We start from the raw sequence: 17,776 nt of genomic DNA on the forward strand, positions 1-17,776 counted from the left end.
ACATCAGTGGATTCTAGGAAGTGCTACTCCTATTTTCATTGGTTTCCTACCAATTTCTTCAAAGGTTTAACTCGTAGCGTGTTGTGTTCTATAGCTTATGTTCGTTTAGGAATTTCACTTTCAAGTTGTCTGATTTCATGTTATTTGCTTTCAATTTCATTATTTTCTTTGCTAACCCCCCCTATTAAAATAGGACCTCATAGTAGTTGCATTGTTAGAGTTGCATTCATTGAAAAATAGAAAATAGAAAATATTGTTCTCTTGGTGTGATATTTTGAGACAGTGAACAGATTTTACTTGATTCCAAAGTAAAAGAGTTTTTTGAACCAGCAAAGGCCTCCTCGTGAACATTCACATTTATCTTCTACTGAGAAGATACTGGTACGTCGCAAGATAAACACTGAACCTTGGAGTGGATCCTTAAAAAGATTTGCTTTTCAAGAGAGGAATTACACTATGGATTCCTGCCGTTGACCTCGTGCAAAATGAACGCCCAACAATTCTCTCTCATAGCCTAATACAAAAGTGGCTGATAAGGTATCTTGAAGAGGATTTGAGTAAGTGACAACTAATTAATAACTTGGGTAATAAAATATGTAAGTGAAAGATAAGTTAAGTGTCAGGCCTCCTAAGGGAGTGTGGTACTACACTAGGTGAAGGGCCTCTTCAAGTAGTGTGTTATCACATTGGGCATTACACCTCCTAAGGGGATCATGTTACCATGTCACAATAAGCTTTGGATTTTTTATGCCAAGTGACTACACTCCACTAAAGTCCCTACATAGTTATCCCATAGAGTATCTAACAAGGACCTATTGTATTGCATTATGTCATGTTCTTGGTTTTAGTCCCTTGTTCTACTTGACATGAGTGTTATCCTTGGATGATTGTACTATGTGTTTTGGGTTGGATCACTATCTCCATCAACATGATGGAAGTGGACCTATGAGTTTCAGATGGTTGGGAGGTGTACTTACCTATACCACTATTGGGGACCAACATACAAATTTTTCCTTCTTCTAGTTAGTTTTGGAGCTTGATGCTTCATTTGGATTCTCCATGGTTTCTAGAATATGTTTCCTTGTGATTTATATTCCTTTATTATCATGATTTGAGATAGCATCCTATGGTTCCTCACTCCCTTCCACTATGATGTTTCTTACATTCATGTTTTTATTATGAGGCTATGGTTTAGATGGATAGATTCATTTGCTTCTTCATTCTAGCATGTTAGGGTTATTTGAGCTTCTTTTATGCATTTGAGTGATTACTCCTCAACTTTGGTGGTTATGGTACTCCCTAGTGTGGAGATTCTAACCCTACTATGCTTCTTGGTTGGTGAATTGGTTGTATATTCTAAACCTGGGCGACATTTATTCAACACTATGTAATACTGATAATGTATCACATTGTAGTGATGTAGAATATTGTACAATACTGGTAAAGTATTGTATGGGTACTATAAGGTTTATCATACAATACTAGAAAAAGTATTGTATGGGTACTATATGAATGATACTAGTAAAGTATCACATGAATCCTTAATGAAGACTTGCATGGCCAAATAGCAGGTACTTTATGAGTTTTTATATATGTTCTAGGTGTTTTGGATGCCTTCAGGGAGTTCTTTCTTCCTATAGTTAAGGGATATATAAAATATTTAAAAGCATTTGGAAAATTTTAGGGCTTCAAGAATTTAGGCTTAGCCAAATTTTAGGGTTCCACATTTATTTTCATTTATTTAACCTTAGTATTTTGTCTTGTGCATGATTATTTGAGGTTTATTCTTTATATTCTTGATCATGTTATGGTTGGTTGGAAATGGACATCCAAGTTTAACCATACTACAAACTTTTCTTTGGATTTAAAAATAACATCCCCTTTGGGTATTCTCATGATTAGTGTGATCTATGATTCTAAATTGGTAAGTAGTGATACTTGGGGATCTTCGGCATTTGGTTTATGTTAGTCTTCCATTTCTTTCACATGTAAGTTGATATTTTCTTTTCTTCTTACCTTTAAAAATTATATTAGCCTTTGTTTATCCTTGTTCTAAGGATCTCTGGGTGAGGCATTATGGGTATTGACCAAGGCAATTTCTCATGCACACAACAAAAAAAAACCCAACTTTCTATTTGTAGGAGCAAGATAGTGATTTTTTGATTGCATATCTAGAAATATGTCCCTGAAAGCTTTCTGACAAATCTAGCATGAAATTTTTACAGTTACCTAGGAACACAATGTCTCTAGGGGAAACCTTCAAGAAGGATTTCAACCAACTCAAGGTTCATTCTCTTGGCCTCATTCAATAAAATAGTTTCTAGGTTTTTCATTCTTTTAAGAGATCTACAATAATATTTTTAGTCACAAGTCTGGATCCACGCATTTCAAAGAAATGACACACTTTCCTCTATATATTTTAAGGTAAGTTTTCTATTTTCTAAGGATTCTCCTCTAGCTAACAATGAAGAGAATATTATTTTGTCTTGTATTCTTCCTCTTGTCATCCATGTAATTAATGATTGTCTCATGTGGTTTCTCTCTTTGGTAGAGTTTGAGGAGGTGGTATTTACTATGTGTAAGGGAAAATCCCCTAGCCTTGATGGATTTCCTATCGAATTTTTTTAGGAATTATGGGACATTATTAATCAAGATTTCTTGGAGGTGGGTTAAGAATCATACTCTAGTAAGTAGATTCTCTAGGCCTTGAACTCTACTTCCTTAGCTCTTATTCTAAAATAAGATGGGGCTAATCAGTTGGATTTGTTCAAGCTGTAATATGGTCTACAAATTTATTACTAAGTTGAATTCTAAGAGGCTTAAATTGTGGCTCCCCACTATTGTCTCAAAAGAACAAGGAGGCTTTTTTGTAGGAAGATTTTTTTTGTATGGGGTGGTTATTGCTACTATGGCTATCCACTCTATGGTTACTTCAAGGGAGTGACCTATGTTTATTAAGATGGATATGGCTAAGGCCTGTGATATAGTCAAATAGGGTTTCCTTCAAAATGTTCTTCTTTCCTTTGGCTTTGTCCTAGAATGGGTGAGATGGACTATGAGTTTTATTATTTCTTCTTCATTCTTTTTTCTTCTTAATGGACAACCATCCTAGTTATTTGGGGCCTCTATAGGTCTCTAATAGGGTGATCATCTCCCCTCCATATTTTTATTATTGTGGCTGAAGGTTTGGGAAGATTCATCAAGTTTTAGGTATCTCAAAACTTCATTCATGGATGGCATTAGGATAATGGGTTACCTTCTCTTTCTCATCTTCAATTTGTTGATGACACTATGCTTACAGGAATTTCTCAAGTCTAAGAGGATATGTCCTTTTGACATACTCTAGATATCTACTTTGTTGCATCACGACAAAAAGTTAATGAACATAAATCCTCAATATATTTTTTTAACATGTCCAAACCTATTTAATAGATGATTGCTAATATTATGTAGTTCCAGATTGGGTCACTCCTTTTGACATATATTGGCATTCCTATAGTTTTTTATAAGTAGTAACAACTCTAATAGTGCATTTTTCTTAACAACAAGCTTTAGGAGAAGGTAAATCATTGGACTAATAGATAAATTTAGACCGTGGCTCGAGTCACTCTTCCTCAATTTGTTATTTGAGCTTTACCTATATATAGAAGCACAGTTCAGGAAACTCCTATCTACTTGCTCAAGGAGTTTGAGGCTCTTTGTTTAGAATTCCTATGCAGTCATAATTTTCATAATTTAAAATGGAGTTTACTTAGTTGGGAGACTATTTATAAGCCTAAGAAGGAGGGTGGTCTTGGTTTGCACTCTATTATCTTAAGTAGCCAAGCTTTATTGGCAATGATGCTCTAGAAAAAACCAACTTTGGGCCTGCATAATCACTTACAAGTATTTTATGGGTGTTGATCCTCACTCTATTTCCTCACTTCCTCTAGAAGGTCGGGGATCTATGGTGTGGCATACTCTCAAGAAGGGTGCTTAGCTAGTTCAGAGAGGCCTTTTCTAGATATGTAAGGGGAGCTCTAGGGCTTTGTTCTGAACTAATTCTTGGGATGGAAACCCTCCTATCTTATCCATGTTCCCTTATATTTAGACCCTCTATGATTCTTTTCTTAATTTTGGGTGGGATAAGGTGGCTCATTGTAAGATGCTTTATCACTTGGGTCTAGTTGTTGGCTATAGATGGAAGAACTCTTTAGATTAACCTCCTAGAGGATCAAATGAGGATCACTAGGATCTTTCTAGAATTTTGGCTTCTAGGAAGTGTTTCTCATTGGAGGGATGAGATGTTTTGGCTAGGGGGGGAGGGGTACCCTATTTGGTAATTACTCTATTTCTATTGGGTACCAGGATCTTACTAGATAATTGTTTGGAGATGTTGAGGTGTCCTAGTGGAAACAAGTTGACATTAAGTTTTCTTCATCTAAACGTTATTTTTTCATGCGGTTAGTGGTCCATAACTAGTGTTTTACATGGAAAAAAATTTGTAAGCCTAGGTTCCAAGGGCCTTCAATTTGTGTTTTGCGCAGAAACGGAGGGTATTCTGTCTCCTATATTTTATTCTACAGCTCTTATTCTATCTAGATTTGGCAACTTTGATAGAATTCTTAGGGCAAGCCTTGTTGTTACATTCCTTCCTTGTCTTTTTTCTAGGTTCTTTTGGGGAGTTCCCCCTATACTGCTTCTCCTCTTCAAGCTATGTGGATAGATGGTCCTTCATTTATTCTTTGACATATTTGGTTGGAGAGGAATCAATGAATATTTCATGATGTCCAGATTGGAGTCATGCAACTTTGGTGGAAGATTACCCATTCTCTATAGAAGACAATTTAGACTAAGTGTGTGTTAGAGAAGGGTATAACTCCTAGTGACCTTTCTATTTGCAATTACCTCAATTTTCAACTTCATATTGGGACCCTAGTGGCTGTGAGCCAATGGTTCCACACTTTCCCTAGACAAACTAGGTGGTAGGTGAAGCAACAAGTGAATAGAGAGGGAAATTAGTCTCCTCTTCTTGGAAATCTAAAAGTTAATATTGATGGACTTTTAGGGGAATCCTAGTCCTGTTGGTATTGGGGATAGTAGCTCTGGTGAAGTCCAATTTATTTTTTCAATGCATAAGGGTTGTCATATTAAAAATCTTATGGAAGCTTTGGAAATTTTATATGTTTTGGAACAATGTTTTCTAAGAGATGGCACATGATCATTTTTGAATATGACTCTTGAGTGGTTGTAAAACTTCTTACTTCAAAGGCACTTGCAGATGGTAGCTGGCACCTAGCTTCAGTTGTGAATCATATTCTCCTCTTGTCTAGATCTTTGGAGCCTATTCAATTTACTTACATTCCTCGAGAATGGAATGGAGTTGTTTATTGTTTGGCTAAATAGGATTCTGATAGTGTGTATGATTAGAATATTATAGATATGGGGAAATTACCCCCTTAATTAGCTACTGACTTCAATGATCGTGTTGGTGGGGATAGAGATCCTTGATTAGCTCTCCATCTTTTATCTCTTCTTTTTTTAATAAAATTTTACCCCTCTTTTAGGGAAAAATAAAAGGGCAAGTCATCTATATTTCATTTAAATTCATGATTTTAGCATGATTATGCATCTTAATTGGGCTGATTGTATACATTTGATATCTACATTTACATTACTTAGTCCATTAGTTCAATTTTTAAAATACTTTATCAAACATGTGACATTGAGTATTTCCTTGTATCATATTCCTTTCCATGATTCAAATTCAATATTGACATGCCTTCCTTCATTTGGGGATTGCTAATCTAATTTGGATTCAAGGTATTTGTAAATCCTCCTTCTTCTCACACACATATTTGAATTCTTTAGTGTGTAAATTGGAGGCATGCATCCTATTAAAGTGTTTCTATTTCACCATTAAACATTTTTAACTATTTTATTTGATGTCACTTATCACTATTAATATCACATGTCATGAGGATTGACCTAATAAAATATTTTCACCTATTGAGTTGGGAATGTGTCTATAAGAAATATTAAAATGAAAAGGCATAAAGTAAATAATCCAAGAGAGCTAATTTATGAAGTAGTTACTATAAATTCCACAAGTATTGCAAGTGATATCAAGGATCAATACAAGGATACAAGAAATTTTGAAGGGGAAAAAAAAGAAAAAAAAACCCATGTAAATTATATGAATGAGGAAATTTTCTAAAGAATGGAGAGAGAGAGAGAGAGAGAGAGAGAGAGAGAGAGAGAGAGAGAGAGAGAGAGAGAGAGAGAGAGAGAGAGAGAGTCATTACAAGTACTACATAGTGAGTGTGCATGTGTAGAAAATGAGAGAGTAGAATTGAGATCAGGAGTTATTTAGTAACTCCCATGTGAATGAATATCACATTTACAAGTGTGTGTACCAAGTGTTAGAATCCTATTAAGGAGGAATAAGGTATATTTCCTTAATAAAATAAATACAAAAAATGGCATGTCCTCACACATGGACTAGAGGACAAAAAGTACATAAGGGATACCTTGGTTTATCCCATTTAATATATAAATACAACCAAGGAAAGGTTACTAATTCTAATAGTATCCAATGTTTCCCATAAGCACTAACTTAATGGGATAAGCTACTCCAAGTATTAAAGAAAGTAAATATGTTTATGTATTTTGTTTACATATTGGTCCCAAAAATCATAAATTAGTTTTTCTCTACTTAAGATTGATCTCTGAATACTTGGATTTAGACCAATCAATTTCTAGAGATTGAATAAGCTTTGATATCGTAATTATTTTAATACCATAAATTTTTGGATAGTGATAAAGAATCATCATTTCATCCATGTCATTTTTTATCATTATCTCTAGGGAAAAGTGCCCTTATATTGGACACTTTTGAATACTAAGACAAGGATGGGGATGAATCCACACATACTAGAACTAAAACTTGTTCTTTCACAAGTGTTTATTAATTATATTTATCTAAGTAAATACAGATTAAATATATTACAATAATAACATACGCACATGAAAACCAAATTCTTATGTGCAAACCCTGATGTGGGAAAAAATACTTTACAAATCATGGTGGCTAATTGAAGAATACATTATACTAGTTTGAACTAGAGTTCAAGGAGCTCACTACTCCTAAAAATAAGCACACTATCTTAGGGAAAGATACAAAGGAAATGGAATTTTCTTAAGACTTGTAATCTCTTGAGAGAAAGGTTTGGCATGATGATTATAAGGAATTATGACAAATGAATTAAATTGAGAAAAAATCTTTGAAAAATGATATAGTTTTTTGTTTATACATTTGTGACTGATTATATCTATGTTAAACTATACATTCATAAATTTTCACTTTTCAAGCTCTCATACAACCTCATACCCCCTCTTTTGTATCTTTGAAGAATATTTTCCAATTTATATCCACCAAACATAAAATAAAATTCACTAGGTCAGGTTAATGAGATACAACATAAAACATGTAGACCATTGGATCCAACCACAACCTCCACAAATTGTAGAAGGAAAATAAATGATGTGGAACATCACACCATGCTAACACAACCCTATAGATCTAGAATCATTTCTGTGATGATCAAATAGTACAAGAAGGATCAAAATATCTTTAGTTCACTGTAAAAGATATAAAAAATTAATACACGTTAGAGAAAAAAGATTAGAAAATAAGTGTGAACTACTATAGCTTTGTAAATACTCAACATATGATCAACTAATAACAACATATCTTTATTTCAACAAACTACAATACCATATCACTAGAATATGAAGGAGTTCAAAGTATTCTTGCAAATATTACTCTATCTTATTCACAAAAAAACTCAAAACAATATATCTCTTGTTGTGGATTGAATCAAACAATGAGGTCTAAGGAATAGGAAAACAAAAATCAACCAACACCATACTCCATCTGCAAGAAATAAATACTTAATGGCACAGCATATAAACAAAAAAAGTTCAATACACATTCTAACAAATTATTTATCTAAATAGTGAAGCTTGTCCATTTTTGTATATGCAAACACAAGAAACATTTTCCAAAGAACATGACTCACTAAAAATCTCTTAGCTCTTCCCATAATACATATTAAGATCAATGAAATTCATTAAAAAAGCATCATAATTCTTTTAATTGACCAAATACCAAAATAGATATATAAGGTAGAAAAATAGATTACACTAGCTTGTATGGTATTAGGTTTTATAGGGACATAAATCTCTTGAAGGGTTCCTTGAAGAAGTTCCCCAAGAGAGATAAGGAGAAAGAGAAATTGGTGAAAGATAACAAGTCCAAATTTGTTCTAAATTACATAAAGTTCATTTCTAGGAAATTTATTAAATTGATTATTAAATTATTCACTTTGGATGGTAGGTTTACAAGGGTTTATGGGCACAACTTTTTTTCCTTAACCATTTCAGATATAAGGTGAAGATATCATTTCCTTTTTACTTTCTCTCTTCTTTGAATTCCATAATTATATATAATAACCATTTTCTACACCAAGGGTTAATATCTCTCTTCCATTAACATCTCAAGGATATGGTTTATATTAACCCTACTAGGTTTCTCTCATACTCTAAAAATGATGGAGAATAAAGTTTTAGTTTTGAGGGTAAGGATTTAGATACTAATGATGACAAAGATACATCTACACCTCCTCTCACAAAACCTAAAAGAGTGTTGATGAATTTTTCTGCATATACCATAAAGGGAAAGGGTTCTCCTTCAATTGGGGGTACAAACTTGTGAAGGAGGATAAAATAAAAAGGAAAGGACTTACATATAAGGCCTTCAATAGATCTCAAGAGCATGATATTCTTATTTCTCTTCCCAATTAACTATTCTCTTTCCCCTCATGACAAGGAGGTTCTCTATAAATCATTTGCAAACTTGGTCCTTCAAGAATTTCAACCCAAAAATGAGATTTATTTTGGGGTATGGAGACTTCAAAATAAAGTTTTTTGTATTTACATAGATTGATTGGGTGGACATTTTGTGAGATTAAAACCCTGAACCTAAAATAGAGGGCCCATTATTGTAATTTTGAAGAGTTGTACTCTAAGGAGGACAAGAGGGGTGAAATAAATATTACTACAAAGCCCTTGCCTTCTAATGGCATGAATTTGAAGCTTCAAGGGAACTCTATTTGTTCTCTTTAGATAGAAGATGTGAAGATTGTGATGGTGGAATTCTTAACAAAGAATGTGGAATTTATTGACAAGATGAAGGAAAGGTATGATAATAAAACAATTGGTAAGTGGGTCAAAGTATTAATAATTGTGAGTCCACCCTATATGAAATTTGGAGAACATTCACAAAGTGGTTAGCTCTTTGCCTGAAATTTTGACTACTATAGTAGATAAGTTGGATAAAATTCACTGGAATAGGGATGTTGTTTATATGGACTAGGAAAAAGAGAGGATTAAGAATAATTCAAGTCTAGCCAAGATGACAAGGGTTATCATGAGGAAAAAGAGTTCCAAATTATTTAAGGAGATATCAGAGTTGAAGAAAGTGATCCAAAAGATGAATCAAATTGAAGATAAAGTCATTGGGACTTTGAAAAACTTGGGTTAGTGTTTTCTTTTTTCCAATTCTATATTATTCTTTTGTTGGATTTTTTTAGTGTTGGGATAGGGTTCTCTATGTGTCTATTCTTTCTCAATCTTGTTGTCTTTTTAGTTTGTGTTGTTGGAATTTAATGATACATCATAAGTAATTTTGTTGTAAAGGTTTTTGGGTCCCTTAAAGATCCATTTTTGCCTTAATTAAAAATGAATAGTAAATATCAAACACACAGTATAGAAGGAATGCTAAAAAGGGGAGTTGTAGTTGTTGACCATTTTTTAATGTCCATAAATTCAATCTTTAAGCTTCTCATTTTTTCAATATTCTCTTATTTCTATGCTTCCATAGTCCTCATACTAACAAATTTTTAGTCATTTTCTCGTCATCATCATCATCCTTGTCATCATCAATAATCTTCATATATCCATGTTAGTGAACAAATTGTCCTACAAGAAAATACATGCAAATATAACTCTAAATGCCCAAGTAAGAAGACTAATCAGCACTAATAGTTGGGTCACTTCACTATTGAAAGAGTGTAAGTGCCCTCTGAATTTATTTAGGTATAGCTCCCCATATATGATTTACAATAAATTTTAATATGAATGCTTTTAACCTAAAAGCATGAAAGGATTAAAAAAATCTACCTGTAAGCACAAAGTAAATGTGAAAAGCTAAATGACTACAAGAATATAAACAACAAATGACACAAAGTCCATTTGCATGCTGCAATACAAAGAGAAAGAAAGTCTGAGAAAGTGAAGAATCAGAGTTTTAAAGGCACTTTGAAATCAAATATATTCAAAAAACCATGATATTGAATGCATTTAGAGAAAATTGAAAGTTACACAAAGATAATGATAAGTGGAAAGAAAATTGCCCAAATTCAAAGTTTTGGTATGCAATTATCTCTCGAGTCTCCCTTCTCTAAAAATGCAAAGACAACAAAGATCTCATTACATTATGCATCAAAATCATAGTCTAGAAAGGAAACATAAATTCCTTCCTCGGCATTACAGTCAAAATCAAAATATCCCCTCTTTTGAAACACATAGTTCAAAAAAATAAACAAAAGCCCTACTCTTTCTCCCTCGGAAGGTTTGAAGAATCTAAAAAACTCTTCCTTCTTGCTATAGCACAAGATCTGTAATCAGTGGAAGAAAGAAAAGAAATGAACCCCTATGAAATGAGAAAACCCTCAATAAATAAGCCTCCTCTATTTCATTTTCCTAGTAGTTTAAATAACTGGTTCTTGGTTTGTGTAGTTTCCCATTTTCATATTCCTTTCCTGACAACACAGTGTCTATCTTCTTTATAATATTCCAATATCATGATTTGTAACTTTATTAAAGCTACCAATTAATCATCGGGCTATGATGGATTTTATGAAATTCATTTTAACTCCACAGGAGACTCGACATTTAGTGAATCTATGCTAGACTACTAACTGTCAATCATGTTCGCTACAGTACAAAACCATTAAAGTTGCATTTGGATTCTACCTTTCAAGTAAAACTCTTGCAATCTTTAGATGTGTTTTTGAACCAACAATTTCAAGAAGAATTTGACAAGCTTCCTCCAAGGCCTCACTTGTGCTATCATCCAGCAAATAAAAGACCAATGATTCAAGAACTAATTGCCTTGTGATCCCAAAAGTTCTAGCATAACCATCCACTAAATTTCTCTAGTTCACATTTGGCAGGTTCCAATGTCAATCAAACAAGTAATACAGAAAAATTGCTCTCTTCGCAAGAATGAGATCAGAGCCCCCTTCTAAAAATAGAAGATCAACTACAGCACACAAATTCTTTGGTGGAAACATAGATCCATCATGTTTGGATTTGAATGGCACTTGCAACAAAATGCCTCTTTGTCATAGCCAACCAAGCTCACTAAATTCTCCCTTTAGTTATTCATCATAAACATGTCGCATGCTTAGATTAGAAATGGCATCTTCAATAAACAAGGCTACTAAAGATTGTGACCCAGTCATTTTGACATTATTCAAATAATCCAACCAAGCTCGTTTAGAAGTTGCAACCTTTTTTTTCATGAAATGAACTTCTCCAATGAGAGATTCTCATGTAGTGACATTGAACACCCTTAAGAAATTCATGTCTTGCACTCTAGGTCATAGCTTCTAAATGTTGTTTCACTTTTTATATTGTCTTAGAAAGAAGCTGAATCTCTACCAATTGTGGTGAAGATGACTCCAAAAGTGGTTCTTCCAACACTTCAAGCACATTGCCAACACCATCAAGTTGCAGTGTAAATTTAGTTAATAAATCATAGTGATTCTGTGTTTCTTTCACTCCAAGGTTATAAATCTATTGAAGACAACATGCGACATTCAATAACTTCCTCTTGCACCACTCCTTTACAACTACTCCATCTAGAAGTATGGCAATAATGGGATCACTAGAAATAGTAGTTTCATCCATATAAACATCTATGACATAATGGCAAACCAAGGAGATCAGATTATTATCCAGAGCAACATCAAATAATGAATAAAGATGATGAACATCTTCCATTGAAAATTGGACATCCTCTTCCATTTCATTTATGTCTTCACCATGACTTCTATAGATTAGGCTAGCTTCCAGGCATTCATCATATAAACACAATCACACATTGCCATCCTGGTTTGGAATACGAACCCTACATATGGGGCAGACATCACACCATTGACTGCATTCTACACAAAGAGATGCATGGCCACAAGATATTAAAACATGTTGAACAATACACCCACAGCTCCTCAAGTCTCTTGTAGCATGGCACATTTCAACTTTGATCTCACTACATCAAGTAGATCAATATTTGCCAAGTGCTCCAATGCATCTTGTCAATAATTTGAGGTAGAAATAGAGTGTATCAAAGCATAATTCTCCTATTAAACTAATATCGATCTTTTAAAGAAGTTTCTCATGAAGAGAAGGATGTCCCTTTGTAATCTAATGCTTCTCAAGACACCGCCATGGACTTAGATGGTTCTCATATGATGCCTCCACCTTGTCAGCAATTTGAAAAATGCTCATGTCAATTGTCTGAACATGATTTTGATTTAATGTAGATACATTGAGCCATATGAAAGCTTATGCAAACCTTATGTCAACACAATGACATAGTCAGAATCATTACATAGAAGCCCAATCTAACACTCTCAAGCTAATAATTGACATTCCTCTTCCATGGATTTCATGGTCTCACCATTGATATGGCAGCATCCACATCTACTCTTTGTTCATCAAGAATGTGAAACATGAACTAGCATCCTTTCATGTTGATAGTTTTTATTTTTGTTGTCTACATTCCCATATATTAGTTTAGAATAATGATTATGAACTCAAACCACCCACGACTCTTCACACTTACCCATATGTTTTGTTCATGAGTTGGCACTATATTTATCAACAATTATCAAGGCTATTTGGTCTACTATGTGGTGAGTGTGGCTCCATTCATGATATTTCAAGTGTGTAAACCTTTAAATTCTTAATTATAAAGATGTTCATTTCATAATGAATATGCGAGCTTAATAAGTCCCATATTATAGAGGTTGTGAATACTGAACATTGATAGTCTATTGCTTTGAAATGAGGCTTTAGAATTGGGGTCCAAATATGTCATATGAGAACAAGGTTATCTTCTAATTTAGCAACTGAGCTCTTCACTAGTACCATATCATTATTAATTAGCCATACCTTTGAGCTAAAGAGAGTCGACCTATTGAGCTGCAACTTAACTTTAAAACCTTTGAACCTCTAAAGTTCTAAAATGAACTTGGATCCTACACTATGAATCTTCAAAATTTTGAGCCCTTACTAACTTTGTCGCCTTAATATCTGAACAACCTATGGGACTCTTTGTACCAGTTGAACCACATTAAATTAATGAATTCACTTCAGAAATCTTATTGAATCACTTTGAATCTTTGAACCAATAAAATACTACACCAAAGATTCTGACTAAAACCTTACACTTCTGATAGCTATTCTCTGCACACATCTGTTATGCCACATTGAAACAATGAGCTTGTAGAATAATTTGAACCTATTCTAGCAAGTTGAACTAATTTGAATTGCTTTGAACCATAGTTCAAAGTAGTTCAAGACTCCATACTTGAAGTTTTAAAACCCTATCCATATTGGGCACTAATAGGGGCTCTAACTATGGGACTACTTTTGATTCGAAAGCAAAGAACTCTAGCAATCTCTGGCAAAGATGAGTTCCTTAACCATTGGGTGATAGAGTCAACAAGAAAAGAAAACTGGGAGCTTCTTGTAGAGAGGGCTGAGGGGAGCAGGGCAAAGCCAACTAACTAAAATTCCTAAACCACCAACAAGCACAAAGATTGCACCTTATTCAAACTAACACTACGCACACCAAAACATATTTACAAATGTAGGAAGAGAACCTACCATGAAAACCAAAAGAAAGAAGAATTCATGGGAATCCATTTATTGGTTGGGAGAAGTAGGAGCCTTTCCACAACAACAAACCATGCCTTAACAGAGCAGCTCCAAACCACTACTTGTTGACAACTCTTTCAATGCCAAGCTTCAAACTGAAAAGACACATGCATATGCTGATCCAACTCTCTTTTCCAAATAGCCATAACTCATCATAACACTCTTTTTCATTTGAGAATTGATCTTTCACATTCACAGGGTTAGATTCCACTTCATGTTGAAAAGAATAAAATATTGAAACCTCACCAAGAGATGGTGCACAATACTCAGAAATGTTGTCATGAAGATTCAATTCCTACATGTGGTCTTTGATGTCATAGTCAACTTGCAGCCATAGAGACGCCTCATCCAACATGGGATCAACCCTTGAATATGTGTTTTCTTCATCTCTTTCAATGATCAAACTGTCATCAAACATGTCACACATTCCATCTTCTCCTCTTTCCAAAGTACCATCACATGTTTCAGCATTACTTCCACAATCTAAATCAGCAAAACCATGTATAGATGAATAAAAAATAAAATTATCAATGAATGCTTCATTTTGAATCTAATTTGAATGAATATCTAATTCATCATTAAAGGAATGATCTGGATTAAGTGATGATAGGAATGTGTTTATGATTTCCTCTTCCTCATTAAGAAGAGTGTGTCTCAATATGCTAGCTAAATCATCACTAGGTTGAAAGCCAACTTTATACCTCTTTTCTTCAAGAAGAAAATCAACACAAGGAGTTTCATCCAAAGGCATTCTCACCTCATCTTCACAAAGAATCGGGTCATCATCAAATGGGCTGACTTGAGAGAGGTCTTCTTGCTAAATAGATAACAAGAATTCATCAATGATTTTTTCTTCTTGATCAAGCAATGTGCCTCTCGATGCTTCAACTGGATAATCTATGTGTTGAGTGGTATCTTTAGCATAATCATCATGAGAGGGAAACTTTTTCACATGCACTCTTACCTTGTCATAATTACATATTTCATCCTCAAACCAATCAGATCTTTCCATGGGCTGATTACTATTTTTCATGCATGAGGAATCATCTTCATTTTTTATGAAAGTGGGAATTTCACTTTCAGGTTGCATGTTAGTTTGAAATTTTTCACCAAGAAGACTCTTTAAAGAAAGATGACCAATATCATTTTCATTGATTTCATCAAAAGTGAAGGATTGAAATTCAAGCAGGAAGTTGTCTAATCTTTCAAAAATAAGAACTTCTAAAATGGGATGACCATTATCACTCTCAAAACTGAAACCTTCTAAAACTAGGGAGGAGAAATTTTTAGAGGCACCTCCATTAAAATCAGCATTACCCATAAGGTCTACTGCTGCAATATCTTCAAAATGAAAAGATTCTAGAATAGGATCTTTTCCAGCATTCACATTCAAAGAGCCAATGTCTTTACAATCTCTCATGACATTTAAAGATTCATTTTTAGACAAAGCATCACTAGAAAGTATTACAATGGAATTCTTAAGAAAAGAATCCTCACCATGATTTTTAACTAGAAAAATTTCTACATGAGGTGAAGAAAGATCTTGAGACAAGATTTTATCATTATTACTTACCCTTTCTCCATTGCTATCACACATATTATCATCCGTTGAAATTGGATCAGCATGAGGCTAGAGTAACTCTAGCTATACTTCTTGGTCATTCATGACAAGGTGATTGAAGTATATGGGTGAAATTGAGATAACCAGAGGTTCATCGTCATCCACTTCCAAATGCTTCTTTAATTGAACCACTCTCTCTTCAAGTTCTTGCAAGTCTTTCAACTTGTGAAATCTTACGTAGAGGCCTTTCCATAGCAGTCACGATCTTGCATTGTCTTCAAAGCTTATATTTTTTGGATCCCTTCGAAATACTTTCTCTAAAATTATCCACAAAATCATGTAACACTTCATCATCAATTTGATAAAGTTCCAGGAAAGAAGGGTTTGGCCTTGGTCTTCTCATGACTTCTATATCTGGCATGGTCTTCATATAAAGTTGCCAATCTCTTGCATACGGAGATAATCATAAAATTGAGGAAACAAATGTTAGGCACTTATCAATTAATGAGCTTAAGGGGCTTTCAAATGAATGGTTCATAAGGCACAACACTTGGTGAAGGTTTTGCAAATGGGGTTGCAAGCTTTGGGTTTAACTATGGAGGAAACTCCATAGTTAAGCGTGCTCAGGCTGGAGTAGTACTGGGATGGGTGACCTCCCGAGAAGTCTCAGTGTTTCACCCCTATGAGCATCACCTAGATCCAATGAGTGCTAAGTGTTCTATTTATTCTCATGAGAGATGGATTCATGTTGAATCACTACTCATGAAACACGGGTCAATGAGTTTGACTCAAAATCACACAGTTAAATCTTGATAGCAATATCACAATTTGACTTACTATGGAAATTATCTCCTACTTATCGATATTAGTGTTCCTTAAGGATGATAGTGCACTGCTCAAATTCTATCATAATATATGTCACATGCTAAATGGGCCTTACTATTCAAAAAAGAAAATAAAAAGTAATCAAAATAAATACCTCTTTGATGACAAGACCCTATTCCTTTAGACCTCCTAGATCATGTTGTTTATGGTGCTAAGTCTCATTTTTGCATAGTTTTTCAATCTTTAAATGCCTCAGAAGTAATATATTTGAAAAAGCAAAAATGAATCATAAGTTTTAGACATCTACTATTCATAGAAAGATTAAATTTTAAAGAAATTCCTAGAAAATTATTTCATGAAAACCTTCATTATTTTTCAAATTCAATATCTTATGACATTTTCTTTGTATGGAACCTAGCCCCACTCCATTTATTCTCATGTATTTTCCTTTGAATTTTATCTTTTAAATATCTCATTGGACTCTTCTACAACATTTTATTTGAACTTTGTAGTGATGAATACTCTTTTTTATTTTCCCTTCTAGCCATTAGGTCAAAGTATAAGGAGGTATGCATTTATTGTTTTGAAATCCATCTTTTTTCTACATCATTCTAATAACTTTATTAGACTTCTCTTAATTGACAATTTTCTCTCAAACTAGCACAATTTTATCTTGCAAAAAAAAATATTTTTTACATTGTTATTATGTAGGATTGAGGAATCTAACATAATGGTTTTACAAGTCATTAATCTAGGAACATCGTCCTTTTTCCATATTTTTTATGTCCTCTATATAATTATTTTCATATTTACCATAATAGCATTGTATTCGTACATTGTAGTATATCTTATCACATTAGTTCACTAGCTTGCTAAAAATAGAGGATAAATATAACATAGAAAATTGTGCATCCTCACAATTTCGCATTGTATTTTCATCTATTGTGTAATTCAATTCATGGAATTTTCTAATTTTATTTTAACCTATATCTTGGTCTATATCCCAATCACAAAGGTTTGTTGATATTTTTGTAATGCATTTGTGATATTTATTCTATTATTAGAACATGTCCTATATTTTGGAGAACTTCCCTATGACACAAACAATATGCATATGTTCACATGTACACAATTGTGATCCAACTATACTTTTATACCCCCTCTAGCTAATAATCCATGTATCCTTATCTCTAAGTACCATTTATACATTTCTCTATATCTTCTTCCACCCCTCTCCCCCTCTCTCTGTCCCTCCCTGTCTCTCTACCTTTGAAAATATATTTTGGTTTAGACCACCAACTATTCTATCAAATATGAAATTCAATAGTTTATCTTCCACAA

At 33.7% G+C, this 17,776-nt stretch overlaps 1 pseudogene; it reads right to left on the bottom strand.

Moving 5' to 3' along the window:
* Positions 1-11,024: 11,024 nt before the first annotated feature.
* LOC149574792 (E3 ubiquitin-protein ligase HOS1-like) lies at positions 11,025-15,633 on the bottom strand (annotated as a pseudogene).
* Positions 15,634-17,776: the final 2,143 nt, after the last annotated feature.

The sequence above is a fragment of the Cupressus sempervirens genome, chromosome 2 (assembly GCF_028749045.1).
Source record: "Cupressus sempervirens isolate cs-2001-9-10 chromosome 2, ASM2874904v1, whole genome shotgun sequence".
Lineage (NCBI taxonomy): Eukaryota > Viridiplantae > Streptophyta > Pinopsida > Cupressales > Cupressaceae > Cupressus > Cupressus sempervirens.